Source organism: Saccopteryx leptura, chromosome 1 (assembly GCF_036850995.1).
Source record: "Saccopteryx leptura isolate mSacLep1 chromosome 1, mSacLep1_pri_phased_curated, whole genome shotgun sequence".
NCBI classification, from domain to species: domain Eukaryota; kingdom Metazoa; phylum Chordata; class Mammalia; order Chiroptera; family Emballonuridae; genus Saccopteryx; species Saccopteryx leptura.
Window position 1 is genome coordinate 278587279 of NC_089503.1, and position 18583 is coordinate 278605861.

At 38.3% G+C, this 18583-nt stretch overlaps 1 pseudogene; it reads right to left on the reverse strand.

Moving 5' to 3' along the window:
• Positions 1 to 17861: 17861 nt before the first annotated feature.
• LOC136390089 (U2 spliceosomal RNA) lies at positions 17862 to 18012 on the reverse strand (annotated as a pseudogene).
• Between the last annotated feature and the right edge of the window lie 571 nt (positions 18013 to 18583).

An 18583-nucleotide genomic window follows, 5' to 3' on the forward strand; every position in this document is an offset into this window, starting at 1 on the left:
GCTTCATCATGGCAGTAAAAAGCTTAGATGTGACAAGAAACTGCATAGCAAAGGCCAGAGACCTATTGATTGCAGAAAACTTAAATAGGTAATATTCTGTAAGTAATACTTATGTAATTACTATAAATATAATATGTTATTTGGAAATTTAAGTTTATTCTATGGAAAGGGAAGAAGAAGAAAGGAAAGAGGAAAAATCCTTGAGCAACTGAGTTTAAAGACTAAAGTGATTGCTTTAAAATAAGAAATAATGATGCTATCTTAAATTGGAAAATTTATTTATTCCTGTCAGCCACAAAAATTGAGATCTCATTATATAAGTTGAATAGCCAAAGCAAATAAAAAATAGTACCAAAAAGCAGAATTGATTTCCAGAAAATTAAACCAATAAAGAGAATTTAAAAAATCTTAGGACAAATGAGAGCACAATAATTAGGAGTGAAAACATTATTTTTATTTTCAGTTGATCAGATGGCTAATTTTTAAAAGTCCAAGGACTCAACATCAAAGCTACTAAAATAACAAAAAACTCAGTAAATTCTCTAGTTTCAACACGTATAAACAAAACCATTAATTTAAAAATTAGAAGTTATAAAATACAACTAAAAGATATTCTATTCATATCAGTATATAAGTTATATAATGCATTTAATTGCTAATAATGTTTGGTAAGATGTCTAATGTTTAAATAACAAATAATTTTCCTACATAAAAAATTCCAAACTATAAAATGAAACTTTAAAACATTCCCTTTACAATAATGTATCATTATAAAATGGATTTTGCTGCTAGTGACAGACTAAAAATAAAAGCTGCATAAACAGACAGATGTCAGTGACGTCACGGAAATGGCGCCGTGAGCAGCGCGTCCGACAGATCTCCCCAAAATCACAACAAATTTATCAACTAGAAACAGGAAAATTTATCTTCGGAGCAAACTGAAAGCAAAAGGACTGTTATCACTCGAATCTGAGAGACGAGGGTGTGGAGGAAGCTACTGCAGGGACGTTCATTCAAGCCGCGAGAAAGTGCGCCAGTGGTAAGTCATCCCGCACTCGGAAACCGCCGCCGCGAGCAGTGGGTCGGTTGCAGAGCCAGCGGCAAACAGCCGCTGGCGCGCTCCCGGTCTGATTGCAGACCGAGCATTGCAGACCGAGCACCGCTAACGTTCCCAGCGGCCCGCGCACGGGGAGCGGGAGGGGCCCCAGGGCGGTATTCCCTACTTGGGAGATTCTCTCCGCGGGCGGGGCACCTCACCCAGCCATTCAAGCTAACAATCAAGCGTTGGGGGAGGGGCGCGCGCAGGCAGCCTGAAATACCTTCGGGAGCACAGCTGCGACCCAATTACTAAAATTAACTTAACCCGTGAAATCTGCGCACCCTCGGTTCTAATTGATAAGATCTCTCTCAGTTCACCGACCCAAGACAAGAGGAGTGATATTTTTTGGTGCCTCTCGCTAAAGGGGCGGGGGCAACTTCTGATTGATAGAGCCTCCATATTCAGGGATAAACGCTAACAAGAAGGACTTGGCAGATAATAAGATCTATACCACACTAGTCGCAAGCAGAGACTAGTGCCTCTTTTTACCGGCCAAAACAGGCTACAAAGTGTGGAAAGCCTGGGTTGAGAGGTCCAACGGAATGCTAGGCGCTGAACAATCACCTTGACAACAATTGACTCCCACCCCCGCCTGATTACACTGGAGGCCCTGACTGTCAGAGCCCTTCCCAGAGCCTTGCACTGAGTGGGGATAGAGTGGGGATTTCCCAGCTCTTTGAGCCTCTTACTCCCCAGGCAGAAGCAGTGGCAGCCTTGGGACTGGATCGCCAGGCTGCTGGTTCGGGAGGGGGGGACTGGGAGAGAGAATCCACGAAGGCGAACTCTCTCGTCGTTAGACCCTGCAGACGCCGGCAGGCCTTGACTACCAACAAGACTAAAGCCAATTGTGTGATATTGCCATAGAACCCCATCAACTGCAAGTCCCTGCCTGGGTGTGGCGCAGGGGCAGGGCCTGGGGTGCAGAGTCGCCGACCGGGAAGAGGGAGAGAGGAGAAGGAGGAAGAGGTTGACATCTCAAAATCAGGAAAAATCCACAGACTTTGCAGCTTGTTCCACTGTTTGTTGGTTTTGTTTTTTTTTTTTTGTAGTTGTTGTTGTTTGTTCCTTCTATCTTATTGCCTTTATTTCCTACACCTCAGCCCTTCTATTCTCTGCCCATCTTATGCTTCCCTTTTCTTGAACTACACTACCCATAAGTGTTACATTTTATTTCTCTCCTTCATCCTCACCCTCCTTTGGGGTTATACTCCAGGACACTTAATTCTCACTCTCTCCTCTTTTGTTTTTTTTGCCTTATTTTGTTTTTTTTCTCTTCCTTTTTTATTTCTTCCTTCGTTTTTCACTCTTTCTTATTTTTTCCTTTCTATTCGTTTTTTCTTTTCTCGTTTTACTTTCCTCCCATTTAATCCTCAATCACGAACAAATTAGTTAATTTGGGACTCAAGGTTTTTTTTGGCTTTGTTTTTCTTTTTCGGTTTTGTTTTTGTTTTTTTCTGGTTGGTTTGTTTTTGTGGCATTTTGGGTCCTCCCAACCCAAGGTCTCCATTGTATTTGGTCTTTGCTCCACTTAATACAACGTATTTTTACTTATTATTTTTATTTTTTCTTCTTGATTATTCCTTTTTTTTGTCCTTTTTTCTGGTTCCCTCTTGTCCCTCTCATTATATCTCTTGGTTGACCGTCACCCACAGGCAGATCAACTTATGCTTGTCTAAGATTTTCTCTTCCCTTTTTTTTTTATTTATTTATTTATTTATTTATTTATTTTTGCCCCCTTGAACTCTTCACCGCAAACCAGGCCCTCCATTATAAGCACGATATTTCCCTGAGGAGGGGAGAGGAGGGAAGGAGAACAAAGAAAAAAAAAAGGGGGAACTAATAAATTATTACTGCTTTTTTTTTTGTGGGGTGTTTTACCCTTTGTTTTTTTGTTTTTCTTTTTTTTTTTTTGTTTTTGTTTTTGTTTTTGTTTTTGTTTTTGTTTTTGTTTTTTACTTTTTACTCTTTATTAATTCTAATTAGTGCTATCAACAAGACCACCCGCAGATGCCAATAAGAAAGAGGAAATCGAATATTATGGATACAAAAGAAAGAGAGGTAACACAAATAGATGTGAAAAATCTATGGAGAAAAGACTTAACATATTGGAAGCCTTGGAGCTAAATGACAGAGAATTTAAAATAGAAATATTAAAAATACTCAGAGATATACAAGAAAACACGGAAAGGCAATATAGGGAGATCAGAAAACAACTCAATGAACACAAAGAATATATTACCAAGGAAATTGAAACTATAAAAACAAATCAAACAGAAATGAAAAACTCAATTCACGAGCTGAAAAACGAGGTAACAAGCTTAGCTAGCAGAACAACCCAGATTGAAGATAGGATTAGTGAAATAGAAGACAAACAACTTGAGGCACAACAGAGAGAAGAAGAAAGAGACTCAAAAATAATAAAAAACGAGAAAGCCCTACAGGAATTATCTGACTCCATCAGAAAGAATAACATAAGAATAATAGGTATATCAGAGGGAGAAGAGAAAGAAAATGGAATGGAGAATATACTCAAACAAATAATAGACGAGAACTTCCCAAGCCTGTGGAAAGAACTAAAGCCTCAAATTCAAGAAGCAAACAGAACACCGAGTTTTCTTAACCCCAACAAACCCACTCCAAGGCACATCATAATAAAGATGACACAAACCAATGACAAAGAAAAAATTCTCAAGGCAGCCAGGGAAAAGAAGAGTACAACATATAAAGGAAGGCCTATTAGATTATCATCAGATTTCTCAGCAGAAACTCTACAAGCTAGAAGAGAGTGGACCCCAATATTTAAGGCCCTGAAAGAGAGGAACTTTCAGCCAAGAATACTATACCCATCAAAGCTATCCTTCAAGTATGAAGGAGATATAAAAACATTCACAAATACAGAAAAGATGAGAGAATTTATCACGAGAAAGCCCCCACTCCAGGAAATACTAAAGGGGGTTTTCCAACCAGATTCAAAGAACAAAAGAAAACAACACCACAAGTAACAGCTCCACCAAGAACTCAATAAAACCAAACTTAAACTGTGACAACAAAGGAAAAAAAAGGGGGGGAGAGAATGGAGATTAACAGTAGCAAAGGACGATGAAGTGCAGAAATACTTATAAGATAGGGTACTACAATGAATATGGTAGGTACCCTTTTCATTACTTAATGGTAACCACCCTTGAAAAAACCACCACAAAAACACATGACTTAAAAAAGGTAGCAACAGAGGAAAGAAGTATGGAACACAAACAAACAGAAACAAATGATAGAAAAACAAAAGAGAAGAATCAAACTAGATACAAAACTAACAGAAAGCAATTTATAAAATGGCAGTAGGGAACCCACAAGTGTCAATAATTACACTAAATGTAAATGGATTAAACTTACCAATAAAAAGACACAGAGTAGCAGAATGGATTAAAAAAGAAAATCCAACTATATGCTGCCTACAAGAAACACATCTAAGCAACAAGGATAAAAACAAATTCAAAGTGAAAGGCTGGAAAACAATACTCCAAGCAAACAACACCCAAAAAAAAGCAGGTGTAGCAATACTCATATCTGATAATGCTGACTACAAGACAGAAAAAGTACTCAGAGACAAAAATGGTCACTTCATAATGATTAAGGGGACACTGAATCAAGAAGACATAACAATCCTTAATATATATGCACCAAACCAAGGAGCACCAAAATATATAAGACAGCTACTTATTGACCTTAAAACAAAAACTAACAAAAATACAATCATACTTGGAGACCTCAATACTCCGCTGACGGCTCTAGATCGGTCATCCAAACAGAGAATCAATAAAGATATAGTGGCCTTGAACGAAATACTAGAACACCTGGATATGATAGACATCTACAGGACACTTCATCCCAAAGCGACAGAGTATACATTTTTCTCTAGTGTACATGGAACATTCTCAAGAATTGACCATATGTTGGGCCACAAAGACAATATCAGCAAATTTAGAAAAATTGAAATTGTACCAAGCATATTTTCAGATCATAAAGCCTTGAAACTAGAATTCAACTGCAAAAAAGAGGGGGAAAAACCCACAAAAATGTGGAAACTAAACAACATACTTCTAAAAAATGAATGGGTCAAAGAAGAAATAAGCGCAGAGATCAAAAGATACATACAGACAAATGAAAATGAAAATACGACATATCAGAATCTCTGGGATGCAGCAAAAGCAGTAATAAGAGGAAAGTTCATATCACTTCAGGCCTATATGAACAAACAAGAGAGAGCCGAAGTAAACCACTTAACTTCACACCTTAAGGAACTAGAAAAAGAAGAACAAAGACAACCCAAAACCAGCCGAAGAAAGGAGATAATAAAAATCAGAGCAGAAATAAATGAAATAGAGAACAGAAAAACTATAGAAAAAATCAATAAAACAAGGAGCTGGTTCTTTGAAAAGGTCAACAAAATTGACAAACCCTTGGCAAGACTCACCAAGGAAAAAAGGCACAGGACTCAAATAAATAAAATCCAAAATGAAAGAGGAGAGATCACCACAGACATCATAGATATACAAAGAATTATTGTAGAATACTATGAAAAATTATATGCCACCAAATACAACAATCTAGAAGAAATGGATAAATTCCTAGAACAATACAACCTTCCTAGACTGAGTCATGAAGAAGCAGAAAGCCTAAACAGACCAATCAGCAGGGAGGAAATAGAAAAAACTATTAAAAACCTCCCCAAAAATAAAAGTCCAGGCCCAGACGGTTATACTAGTGAATTCTATCAAACATTCAAAGAAGACTTGGTTCCTATTCTACTCAAAGTCTTCCAAAAAATTGAAGAAGAAGCAATACTTCCGAACACATTTTATGAGGCCAACATAACCCTCATACCAAAACCTGGCAAGGATGGCACAAAGAAAGAAAACTACAGACCAATATCTCTAATGAATACAGATGCTAAAATTCTAAACAAAATACTGGCAAACCGAATACAACAACATATTAAAAAAATAATACATCATGATCAAGTGGGATTCATCCCAGAATCTCAAGGATGGTTCAACATACGCAAAACAGTTAACGTAATACACCATATCAACAAAACAAAGAACAAAAACCACATGATCTTATCAATAGATGCAGAAAAGGCTTTTGATAAAATACAACACAATTTTATGTTTAAGACTCTCAACAAAATGGGTATAGAAGGAAAATATCTCAACATGATAAAGGCCATATATGATAAACCATCAGCTAACATCATATTAAATGGCACTAAACTGAAGGCTTTCCCCCTTAAATCAGGAACAAGACAGGGTTGTCCACTCTCTCCACTCTTATTTAACGTGGTGCTAGAAGTTCTGGCCAGAGCAATCAGACAAGACAAAGAAATAAAAGGCATCCATATTGGAAAAGAAGAAGTAAAGGTATCACTTTTTGCTGATGATATGATCCTATACATCGAAAACCCGAAGGACTCCACAAAAAGATTATTAGAAACAATAAACCAATACAGTAAGGTCGCAGGATACAAAATTAACATACAGAAGTCCATAGCCTTTCTCTATGCCAACAATGAAATATTAGAAAACGAACTCAAAAAAATAATCCCCTTCACGATTGCAACAAAAAAAATAAAATACCTAGGAATAAACATAACAAAGAATGTAAAGGACCTATATAATGAAAATTACAAAGCATTGTTAAGGGAAATCGAAAAAGATACAATGAGATGGAAAAATATTCCTTGCTCTTGGATAGGAAGAATAAATATAATCAAAATGGCCATATTACCCAAAGCAATATACAAATTTAATGCAATTCCCATCAAAATTCCTATGAGATTTTTTAAAGAAATGGAACAAAAAATCATCAGATTTATATGGAACTATAAAAAACCCCGAATAGCCAAAACAATCCTAAGGAAAAAGAATGAAGCTGGGGGCATTACAATACCTGACTTTAAACTGTATTATAGGGCCACAATAATCAAAACAGCATGGTATTGGCAGAAAAATAGACACTCAGACCAATGGAACAGAATAGAAAGCCCAGAAATAAAACCACATATATATGGTCAAATAATCTTTGATAAAGGGGCCAACAACACACAATGGAGAAAAGAAAGCCTCTTCAACAAATGGTGTTGGGAAAACTGGAAAGCCACATGCAAAAGAATGAAACTCGACTACAGCCTGTCACCGTGTACTAAAATTAATTCAAAATGGATCAAAGACCTAAATATAAGACCTGAAACAATAAAGTACATAGAAGAAGACATAGGTACTAAACTCATGGACCTAGGTTTTAAAGAACATTTTATGAACTTGACTCCAATGGCAAGAGAAGTGAAGGCAAAGATAAATGAATGGGACTACATCAGAATAAAAAGTTTTTGCTCAGCAAGAGAAACTGATATAAAAATAAACAGACAGCCAACTAAATGGGAAATGATATTTTCAAACAACAGCTCAGATAAGGGCCTAATTTCCAAAATTTACAAGGAACTCATAAAACTCAACAACAAACAAACAAACAATCCAATAAAAAAATGGGAAGAAGACATGAATAGACACTTCTCCCAGGAAGAGATACAAATGGCCAACAGATATATGAAAAAATGCTCAGCTTCATTAGTTATTAGGGAAATGCAAATCAAAACTACAATGAGATACCACCTCACACCTGTTAGAATAGCTATGATCAACAAGACGGGTAATAGCAAATGTTGGAGAGGCTGTGGAGAAAAAGGAACCCTCATTCACTGTTGGTGGGACTGTAAGGTAGTACAACCATTATGGAGGAAAGTATGGTGGTTCCTCAAAAAACTGCAAATAGAACTACCTTATGACCCAGCAATCCCTCTACTGGGTATATACCCCCAAAACTCAGAAACATTGATACGTGAAGACACATGTAGCCCCATGTTCATTGCAGCACTGTTCACAGTGGCCAAGACATGGAAACAACCAAAAAGCCCTTCAATAGAAGACTGGATAAAGAAGATGTGGCACATATACACTATGGAATACTACTCAGCCATAAGAAACGATGACATCAGATCATTTACAGCAAAATGGTGGGATCTTGATAACATTATAAGGAGTGAAATAAGTAAATCAGAAAAAAACAAGAACTACATGATTCCATACATTGGTGGAACATAAAAATGAGACTAAGAGACATGGACAAGAGTGTGGTGGTTACCAGGGGTGGGGGGAGGGAGGACAGGGGGAGAGTTAGGGGGAGGGGGAGGGGCACAGAGAACTAGATAGAGGGTGGCGAAGGACAATCTGACTTTGGGCGAGGGGTATGCAACATAATTTAATGACAAAATAACCTAGACATGTTTTCTTTGAATATATGTACCCTGATTTATTAATGTCATCCCATTACCATTAATAAAAATTTATTTAAAAAAAAAAACAAAAAAAAAAAAAACAGACAGATGTCTATTTTTTACTAAAAAGAAGTCTAGAGATAGGCAGTCCAGGAGTGCTATGGCTGTACAATTATCAGGCTTCTTACATCTTTCTGCTTTGCTATCTGTGGGGCAGCTGTGTTAGGCTTGCTCTGGCTTTACCGGCTGCAAGCACTTTGCTTGATTAGTGCATGAGCACGTGGCAGAGGCACGTGTGCATAGACTATATAAGGCTATAGGTGCTTCCCCTGGGCAGCCATTCTTCCAGGTCACTCGCCTGCCACCAAGAGGTGTGGTTTTCCTTGCTCCCTTGCCCTTCCTGAAAATAGCAAATTTTCCTTTATTAGCTCTTTCCCTTTCGTTGTTTATTTGCTCACCTGTCTTTGTGAGCTCCAATAAATGAATATGGCCTGATGCTTTCAGCTTCACAGTTTCTCTACTATCTGCCTGAATCCAGTGTGAACCTGTCTGGCCTTGGCCACTGGCATTACACTATCCTTAAGAGAATGGCTTTTCTATCATCTAGTTTTTCCCTATGCTTATAATGGCTGCTTGAGCTCCAGCCCTCATATCCACAGCCCCAAAGAGGGAAGGTGAGAGTCAAATGATGCATGTACTCTAGATATATGCCCCCACTTTAATAAACCTCTGTAGGAGTGTCATCTAACAACTTGTACTTATGTCCCATTGGCCAAAAATTATCCACAGACCATATCTAGTTGAAAGGGAAGTTGGGAAATATAGTTTTTTTAACTGAAAATTTTGTAACCTTGAATAAAACTAGTATTGTTCTATTAAAAAGAAGGAAGGGGATTCCAAGATGGTGACGGAGTAGGCAGATATTCCCACACCAACCTGCCAAGACCAAGTTGGATTACAACTTAATTTAAGAACAGTCATCTTGAAAAACCAACTTTGGGCTAAACAAAGAGGAGCCTACAACCAAGAATCACAGAAAAAGCCACACTAAGACTGGTAGGAAGGGCAGAGATGCAGAAAGGACTGCACTACTCCCAAGGGTCAGTGGCCACTGAGGGTCCGGAGGTACTCTTACTGAGGGGATGGTCACCCTGAGAGGTATGGGTGCTCATCCCCATGCCTGGAGCCCAGGCTAGAACCCTAGAGCCTAGAAGAGGCATCCACACAGCATTTGAAAGTGGAAAGAGCTGCATTTCTGTTTGTGAGAAAGAGATGGAACTCTCAGAGATGCAGGCTCTATCTTAAAGGGCCCACGCAGAAAATCTTGTTCATAGCTACTTACCCAGGGCTCCAGGGAAGGGAGAACTGAGAGGACTAGAGTTGCATGAGAAGAGTGTAAAGTTGGAGGCCAGGGAGAGACACTGTAGGGGATAGATACTGGAACCCCTGTGCTGACTCTCCAATACTGTAATCGCCATCTTTCTTGGGTGGGGCAATCCCCTCTTAGCAGCATCAGCCTGGGGAGAAGCAACTGCTCCACCTTTGAGAGTCTCTCCTGCCCCAATCATGGTGACTGGGTTTTTCTGAGATCCCAGGAAGCAGGGGTGCATCAGTGGCTCAGTTTTCTGCTATTGAGGCCAGAGCTTCACACCCCACCCCTACCTCCATGCTCCTGAGTCTAAGAATGATAATTCATCTCATAAGAGACTCAGTAGAAACTGTCTGGAGAGAGGGCAGACCACAGCTCTGGGTCTCAGAGGCCACACCCACCAGATTCCAGGAGCCACACCCTACTGAGTTCTGTGAAAAAGTCTGGACAGACTGACACCTGGGGCCAAGAGGCATAGCTACCTCCACCATCCTTCCTAATCCCTGAATTGCCAAAGGCTCTAGATTCTACCAAAGGTTTTTACAGTGACTGGGCCCAATAAGCAGCCAGCATACAGAGGCAGCAGGAGGCAGAACTCAGAGAACCATGGCCTTTTAAGTGGACCTTCCCCCAGGGCCAGTGTGTGGGTAAAAGCCAGTGTAGGTGTGTAGCTTGGTATTTCCTTGTGCACCTGAGCCCAGCAGAGGCAGCCAAAAATTGGATTGCTTGTAGCTCAAAGAAGGTTGCTGAGGGCCAGTCACAGGCAGTGTCTCCCACTGGTATGCACTGGGTTCCTGCCAGGGAGGCCCAGGGCTGGCACATCAGTGGCCAGCTACAGAGAGCATCGGTTCAAGACCTAATAACTCTTGCTAGAGTGGTATCCTAAGGACAGGCTCCTCACACCTGGCCCAGCCGAGGCAAGTTCTGCTCTTTGACATCAGCACTGGCATGACAGCTCATGTGTGTTGGATAGGGTGGAGCTTCACAGTCAGCTGACCTGGGCAATGGATATCCTGCCCTGCTGGGCTAGATTCCATGAAGGGAAGGGAGAGAGGCTTGGAGCATGGACATTGAAAGTGTGGGTCCCTGTGAGCCTATTGTTAGATCTGGTCAAGGGGCTTAGCTACTTTCCAGGGGGGCATAGTCAACCCCAGGAGAGGACTCTCTCCGTATTCCTCCCTGAGACCAGGGTCTCACCAGCTGTAAGAACTTCTGCAGAGGGGACTGTCAGCCCCACTGTATCTGAACCTGCTGCTCACCTTGTTGAGGAGAAATAAAATTTGAATATCCAGCATGGCTGAGGGATTAGGCTCTGGAGTAGGGGCCACATTTCTCATACTGAGCTCCTGAGCAAGAGACCTCTGAAGTAGGGGGTCCCACTAATGTTGTATTCCCAAACTCATCTGCCCTAACCCACCAAGTTTGCAAACTGTAGAGGAGTTGGTTGGGTGAAGCCAATCTGAGCAAACACTACAGTCTTTCTACAGAAGACTGTGTGAAGACCAGGCAGTTGCAAGAGAAAGTGAAGCAGCTTAAAATAGAGGCAAATATTATGTAGCTCGGGGCTTTACGGAGCTGCTGTCATCTCTAAGCAAGAGGAAGCTAATCCTTATACACAGGTTGGCCCCTCCCACACTAACCCGGCATGGAAAACACATCCACAAACAGCAAAAAGAGCAGTAGCTGTAGATACATAGCCCACATTGGGTGACAAACAACAGCAGACCCCAACCCAAGAAGATCTAGAACCAACACAACTGGTAGTGGGTGGCAGACAGCACCAACCCTGGACTCAGCTAGCTACACAAGCAGCATGCCCAAAGGAGGAGTCTAGCAGGCACCAGACATATTGGAGAATAAATATGCCCAACAGAACAGACGTTGCACTGTGTGTAATACACATGATCAAGGTTGACCCTTAGAGCCAGCCAGAGTGAAGGAATAACCATACCTATGAAAGAACCAACTGGATCTCATACTCACATACAACAAGAGGGAAAATATTACCCTCAAAAAGCATTCCTAGAACAAGGAAAACAGTTGGTCTGGAGGGCAGTACCACCAAGCCCATCTCCCCCATAAAGACACTACAAAAATTTCAAAGTCAGACAGCACTACCTAATACACAGACAAGAAGGGCAAACAAAGAAATATGACCCAAATGAATCAAGAAGATAAATCCCCAGAAAAAGAACTAAATTAAAGGGAAGTAACCAAACTACCAGATGCAGAGTTTAAAATAATGATTTATAAGATGCTCAAGGATCTTAGAGCAACAATACATGGACTCAATGAGCACCTAAATAAAGAGATAGCAAGCATCAAAAAGACATTAAGGCCTGACCTGTGGTAGCACAGTGGATAAAGAGTCGATCTGGAACGCTGAGGTCGCCGGTTCAAAATCCTGGGCTTGCCTGGTCAAGGCACATATGGGAGTTGATGCTTCCTGCTCCTCCCTCCCCCTTCTCTCTCTCTCTCTCTCTAAAAATTAATAAAAGAAAAAATTAAATATTAAATTTTTTTTTTAAAAAAGACATTAAAAATTTTAAAAAAGAACCAGTCAGAAATGACAAATATCAGAAATGAAGACTGCACTACAAGGAACCAACAATAGGCTGGATGAAGCAGAGGATCAAATCAGGAATTTAGAAGACAAGATAAACATAACCACAGAAGCAGAGCAGCAAAACAAAAAGAGTCTCAAAAAGACTGAGGAGACTCTAAGAGACTTCTGTGACAACATGAAGAGAAACAACATTCGCATCATAGGGATTCCTGAAGGAGAGGAGAACGAACAAAGGATAGAGAACCAATTTGAAGAAATCATACTGAAAATTTCCCTAAATTGATGAAGAAAAAAGTCACACAAGTTCAAAAAGCACAGAGAGTTCAATTAGAGAAGAATCCAAGGAGGCCTAGACACATCATAATTAAAATGCCAAAGTTAAGAGACAAAGAAAGAATACTAAAGGTGCTAGAGAAAAGCAGTTAATTACTTACAGAGGAGCCCCCATACAGATGACATCCAACTTCTCAACAGAAACACTTGAGGCCAGAAGGGATTGGCAAGAAATATTCAAAGTGGTGCAAAACAATAACCTACAACCAAGACCACTTTATCCTTCAAAGCTGTCATTTAAAATTGAAGGAAAAATAAAAAGCTTCACAGACAAAAATAAAAAAACAAAACCAAAAAACTCAAGGAATTTATTATAACCAAACCAGTCCTGCAAGAAATGTTAAGGGGCCTGCTGTAAAAAAGAGCAAAGGAAAAAAAAATGAGAAAAAGAGGATTTTAGATTTAAAGAATAAAATGGCAATAAATAAGTATATGTCAATAATAATCTTAAATGTAAATGGATTAAATACTCCAGTCTAAAGATATAGGGTAGCTGCATGGATAAAAAAAAAACCAGACCCACCTCAGAACGAAAGATACACATAGACTGAAAGTGAAGGAATGGAAAACAGTATTTCATACTAATGGAAATAAAAGGAAAAGCTGGGGTAGCAATACATATATCTGACAAAATAGCCTTTAAAACAAAGGCTATAATAGTAAGGGATAAAGAAAGTCACTACATAATGATAAAGGGAGCAATTCAACAGGAGGATATAACCATTGTAAATATTTATGCACCTAATACAGGGGCACCTAAATATATAAAGCAGATTTTGATGAACATAAAGTACGAGATAAACAGCAATACTATAATAATAGGGGATTTTAATACCCCACTAACATCAATGGATAGATCCTCCACAGAAAATTAACAAAGAAACAGCAGATTTAAATAACACACTAAATCAGCTAAATTTAATAGATATCTTCAGAACCTTTCACCCCAAAGCAGCAGAATGTACATTCTTTTCAAGAGCTCATGGTACATTCTCTAGGATAGACCACATGTTAGGATATAATACAAGTCTCAACAAATTTAAGAAGATTAAAATCATATCAAGCATCTTTTCTGATCACAATGGTATGAAACTAGAAATCAACTATAATCGAAAAACTGGAAAACATTCAAACACTTGGAGGCTAAAGAACATGTTATTAAATAATGAATAGGTTAACAATAAGATCAAGGAAAATATCAAAATTTTCCTTGAAACAAATGAAAATAAACATACAACAACTCAAAACTTATGGGACACAGCAAAAGCAATCCTGAGAGGAAAGTTCATAGCATTACAGGCATACCTTAAGAAGCAAGAAAAACTCAAATAAACAACTTAACCCTGCATCTAAAAGAACTAGAAAAAGAACAGCAAGTAAAGCCCAAAGGAAGTAAAAGGAAAGAGATAATGAAGAGCAGAGCAGAGATAAATGACACAGAGGCTAAAAAAGCAATACAAAAAAATCAATGAAACCTAGAGCTGGTGTTTTGAAAAGGGAAATAAGATTGATGAACCTTTAACCAGACACATCAAGAAAAAAAGAGAGAGGACTCAAATAAATAAATTTAGAAACAAAAGTGGAGAAGTAACAATTGGCACTGCAAAAATACAAAGGATTGTAAGAAAAGACAATGAACATCTATATGCCAAAATATTAGATAACCTAGGTAAATGAATAAATTGCTAAAAAACATACAGTCTTCCAAAACCCAATCTAGAGGAATTAGAAAACCTAAACAGATTGATTACAATAAATGAAATTGAAACAGTTATCAAAAAACTCCCAACAAACAAAAGTCCTGGACCAGATATCTTCACAAGTAAATTTTACTACATATCCAAAGAGGAATTAACACTTATTCTTCTCAAGCTATTTCAAAAAAATGCAGGATGAGGGAAGACTCCCAAGCTCCTTTTATGAAGCAAGCATTATCCTCATTCCAAAACCAGGTAAAGACACTACAAAGAAAGAAAACTATAGAGTAATATCCCTGAGGAACGTAGATGCTAAAAATCTCAACAAAATATTAGCAAACAAGATTCAGCAATATTTTCAGTCATACATCGTGATCAATTGAGATTTTTTTCCAGGGAGGCAAGGCTGGTACAATATTCACAAATCAATCAATGTGATTCATCACATAAACAAAAAGAAGGAGAAAAGTCATGATTATATCAATAAATGCAAAAAAAGCATTTTATAAAATTCAGCACCCACTTATGATCAAAACTGTCAGCAAAGTGGGAATATAGGGAACATACCTCAACATAATAAAGGCCATCTATGACAAACCCACAGCTAACATCATACTTGATGGGCAAAAATTTAAAGCAATCCCCTTAAGATCAGGAACAAGGCAGGGGTGCCCACTTTCACCACTCTTATTCAACATAGTTCTGGAAGTCCTAGCCACAACAATCTGAAAAGAAGAAGTAATAAAAGGCATCCAAATTGGAAAGAAGAGATAAAACTATCATTATTTGCTGATGACATGATACTGTATATAGAAAACCCTAAAGTCTCAGTCAAAAAACTACTAGACCTGATAAATGAATTTGGCAAGGTGGCAGGATATAAAATTAATATTCAGAAATCAGTGGCATTTTTATACACCACCAATAAACTGTCTGAAAGAGAAATTAAGAAAACAATCCCCTTCACTATTACAACAACAACAAAAAATAAAGTACCTAGGAGTAAATTTAACCAAGGACATAAAAGGCTTGTACTCGGAAAGTTGTAAGACATTGATAAAAGAAATCAAGGAAGATACAAACAAGTGGAAACATATACCGTGTTCAAGGATAGAAAGAATAAACATTATTAAAATGTCTATATTATCCAAAGCAATCTATAAAGTCAAAGCAATTTCTATTAAAATACTAATGACATACTTCAAAGATATAGAACAAATTTTGCAAAAATTCATATGGAACCAAAAAGAGCACAAAAAGCTTTAGCAATCTTGAAAATGAATAATAAAGTGGGAGATATCACACTTCCTGATATCATGTTATACTACAAGACCATTGTACTAAAAACAGCCTGGTACTGGCATAAGAACAGGCATACAGATCAATGGAACAAAACAGAGAACCCAGAAATAAACCCACACATTTGTGGTCAATTGATATTTGAAAAAGGAGGTGAGAGCATACAATAGAGTAAAGACAGTTTCTTTAGTAAATGGTGTTGGGAAAATTGGACAGGTACTTTAAGGTCAGTGGATAATGGGGAAAGGTCAGACCCACAAATTTTGGCTAGGGCCGCCCACAACCAAGAGCGCCAAAAGAAACTTCCCAGGAGCCCTTTGGAAAACAGCAACCGTCTGCTAGAAAGTGAGATTTCACCATGTCATATTAGCTCGACCACCCTAGGGACCCTTTAAATATCTCCCACACGGGTCACCACTTGCTACTTCCTTGGCCTCCATCTTTCCTTGGGGCCAGGGAACCTCGTCGGGCGGGATGTGCTCTGTACTCAATAAAGCCTTTTACTATTCCACACTTCGTGGCTTTGGCCCTCTTCCTTCCTTCTCAGCGGGGAAAAATACCTTACAGGTACATGCAAAAAAATGAAACTAGACCACCAACTTATGCCATTCACAAAAATAAACTCAAAGTGGATAAAAGACTTAAATGTAAGTTGTGAAACCATAAACATCTTGGAAGAAAACATAGGCAGTAAACTCTCCGATATCTCTCATGGCAAAAACTTTGCCAATTTATCTCCATGGGGAAGTGAAATAAAGGACAAAATAAACAAATGGGCCTATATCAAACTAAAAAGCTTTTTCACAGCAAAAGACATCATGAACAAAATAAAAAGACAACCCACACAATGAAAGAACATATTCGCCAGTACGTCTAATAAGGGGTTAATGACCAAAGTTTAAAGAACTTCTAAAACTCAACACCAGGAGGGTAAACAATCCAATTAAAATATGGGCAAAAGAACTGAATAATCACTTCTCCAAAGAGGACATCCAAATGGCCAATAGGCATATGAAAAAATGTTCACATCACTAATCATTAGAGAAATGCAAATTAAAACCACAATGAGATACCACCTCACACCAGTCAGAATGGCACTCATTAACAAAACAACACACAGTAAGTGCTGGCAAGAGTGTGGAGAAAAGGGAACCGTCCTGCACTGCTGGTGGGAATGCAGACTGGTGCAGCCACTGTGAAAAACAATGTGAAGGTTCCTCAAAAAATTAAAAATGGAACTGCCTTTTGACATAGCTATTCCACTTTTAGGAATATATCCTAAGAATACCAAATCACTGATTCAAAAGAAGAAATGCACCCCCATGTTTATGGCAGCATTGTTTACAATAGCCAAGATCTGGAAACAGCCAAAGTACTCATCAGTGGATGAGTGGAATAAAAAGCAGTGGTACATATACACAGTGGAATACTACGTGCCATGAAATAGAAGGAAATCTTACCTTTTGCGATGGCATGGATAGACCTGGAGATTATTATGCTAAGTGAAATAAGCCATCAGAGAAAGACAAATATCTTATAATCTCACTCATATGTGGAATCCAATGAACAAAATGAACTGAGGAATGGAATAGAGGCAGAGGTGGATTCACAGGGAGCAGAGGGACAACAGTCAGAGGAAAGGAGGATGAGGGGATGTAACCAGAGAAGGTAAAGGGATTAGTGAGATTATATATACTTAACACAGAGATACACATAACAGCACAGCAAATCCCAAAGGTAAGGCAGAAGGAGTTAGGGGGAGGGTTTTACGGGGGTGTAAATAGAAACATGGGTGTGGGGGGATGAGGGTATTATATTAAGTGGGACACCTGAACCCATGTTAACATAATAAATTAAAATTAATAAAAATTTAAAAAGAATTAAAAAATGAGAAAAGGATAATGAATATTATTAGTGTTGGCAACTAGCAATCTCTGCCATAAATATTTTAAAATTGCATAATACTTAGAATTATTGAGGCTCTTTACTTGGGCATATAAAATAAAATTTAAATAAATTAAATTACAATCAAATTGAAAAAGATCTTTGAATATAGTTAGAAGTGCAATGATGGTGGCCTTGGATGAATCCTGAGGGTGGAATGCATTGTCATCAAGGTTCTAGCTTTTATTTTTGGCGGTAGGTTTGCAAGTGCTTATTTGATTATTAAAAGTTACCAGCTAACTAAATAACTAGAAGCAGATGCATGACCAAACAACGAGTGTGTCATGAGCCAAGCTTTGTTATTATTCTATTTCAAAAATGAAAGCACAATTCTGAATCCTACACTTGATCTTAGCCAAAAGGCCAAGAAGCGATACAATTCTGAATCCTAATTTTTTAATTAGAATAATGACATGACTCTAAAATGCATATGGAATAATAAATGCCTGGTTAAAGCTAAGATAAAAAAATGGAGAAAAGGAATATAATGAAAAAAAATATGCACCGATTGTCAGCTTTTTAAAACTCCTAACACATCATTTTAACGAAGCATTTCGCTTTTGGTAGAAGGAACCAGATCTCAGTCGTAAACTTAAGCACTCATAGATCCATGGGTAACACCCTTTGTATATTTTATGGTGAGTAATGGAAAGGGATTAATTGTTCACTCTTTTATACTAAAGAAAAGGAATTACTGCTGTGCTCATTTAAGAATTTCCAGGTGCCTTCTATGCTATGTCATTATCAGCTTCTGCTGCAGGGACTATTGATTGCTTACTTAGCCCAATATCTATTCTCTTTCTCTTTGCATTGATCTCTATCATTCAGCACTTCAATGATGTGGAGTGAAATTTTGTGATTTCTAGGAACTATTCTTTTTTTAAAATTAATTTTAATGGGGTGACATTGATAAATCAGGGTACATATGTTCAGAGAAAACATCTCT